The sequence below is a fragment of the Notamacropus eugenii genome, chromosome 4 (assembly GCF_028372415.1).
Source record: "Notamacropus eugenii isolate mMacEug1 chromosome 4, mMacEug1.pri_v2, whole genome shotgun sequence".
NCBI classification, from domain to species: domain Eukaryota; kingdom Metazoa; phylum Chordata; class Mammalia; order Diprotodontia; family Macropodidae; genus Notamacropus; species Notamacropus eugenii.
Genome location: NC_092875.1, coordinates 175,007,513 through 175,009,405, shown reverse-complemented (window position 1 = coordinate 175,009,405; position 1,893 = coordinate 175,007,513).

Genomic DNA, 1,893 nt, shown 5'->3' with positions numbered 1-1,893 from the left:
GGGGGGGGGGGGGCATAGACTCAGGTACGTGGGGTCAGTGACTTTTCTGATGGTATTGATTTTGATAGGCAGGTTCTACTCACCCTTTCCTAGAAAATGTGGACGCTTTCGTCCCTATCCCCAGCCCAAACTATCTGTACCTCCACTTTCTTCTCTCTTAGTTGCGCCAAAAACCCGGAGGCGCTGAGCTAGCTGTGTACCCAACAAAAAGTAACTGGGATTCCAGGACTAGGATAAATGGTCCGAGAGCCGAGTCTTTCTTTTTAGAGGGCGCTGGCGGTGCAGATGACATTTAGAAAGGGAGGCGGACGTGTCTTATTTGGCTACCGAAGAGGAGAGGCACTGGGGAGGAAGGAGGTAAAGGAAAGGAAGGCGAGCTGGAAGGGGGTGTACAAACCGAGCAGGGGGTGTGTCTGGGGCAAGGCAGAGGAAGCACAGTAAGACATTGACCACCAACTTCAGTGCACGTCCCTACCCTCCTCCCTCTGCCCTCCCGCCCCGGCTGCGAGCTGGCACGCAATCCCAACCCGACACGTTCCCAGGTTCCTCTGTAGGACTCCATCAGTAGCCGAAGTTCCCGTGTAATGCACAAACTGCCCTGTGGAGGAGGTCGGAAGAACCCAAAGAAGGAAAGCAGGACTGAGGGGAGGGGAAGGGGGAAAGGACGGCTTGTCAAAGCTGGCCGGGGCTGCCGAGTTGCCTCTCCAGCTAAGCACAGCCCCTTCTCCTGGGCGCCTCTTCATCCTGACGTCTTTGCAAAGTACTTGCTCTCAGACGGAGCCCTGTTCCGTGACCGAGCGAAGCCTTATCCCCTCCTTAGCCCCGGCCAGATCTGGCAAGGACAACTTGTGGCGCCACGAAGGAAGCAGAAAGGCTAGAAAGACGGCGCCCCCCACCCCGCCGAACCTCCCTGTTTTATTTTGGTGTCCACTTGAAATGGAGGGCCCGAGCAGTCCTTAAACACGCGAGGGGGGGGGGGGGGGGGGGCGGTTGTTGGATCGCGTTTGGTTAAAGACAAACTGCTAACGCATGTCCGCAGAGGGAAAAGACGGGCACGAGATTTTCTCATGAATATTTCTTAACAAAAACGTAAACCGCTCTAAACCAAAATTATCTTAACGCGGGCAACTTTTCCATTCCTAGGACTAAAGTAGAGTCAGGGATTAAGAGGAAGATTAAAGGGAATTGTAATAAAAAGCTCTCTCTCCAGCTTCCCGCCCACCCCATCTGGATGAGCAAGTCAACCTCTGTTTTCCTTAGTCCGATGGAGAAGGAAATGGCAAACCACTCCAGTGTCCTTGCCAAGGAAGTCCCAGGGATAGTATTGGCGTGTCCATGGGGTTAAGAAGAGTCAGATATGACTAAACCTTGGGCAAGTCACTTACCCGCGGATTGCCTCAGTTTCCCCAACTGTAAAATGGGAATAATAACAACACTTTCCTCACTGAGTTATTCTGAGCATGAAATAAGATCATTTTTGTAAAATACAGCGCTTGGCAGATAGTAGCCGCTACATAAACACAAGCAAATACTAATCAACCCCACAGCACAGCATCTCTCATCTATCACTTCCCCTCTACTTACACAGCTGTCCCCCCATACAATACAAGCCTTCAGATTTTGTCTGAAATGGTTTCCTGATCTCCTTAGATCCAGTCTCGAGTCTGGGTCACATCATCTGACTCACAGTTATCCAATTGATATTCCTAAAGTCTGGCCATGTCATTCCCCTGCTCAGTAATCTCCAGTGACTCTCTATGTCTCTAGTACATAATATGAATTCATCTGGTTGACATCTAAAGCCAAACAATCTGGGTCCAACCATCTTTCCAAGCTGATTACACATTACTGCCCCTTAAGCACTTTCCATTCCTGTCAAACTGACCTTGTTTT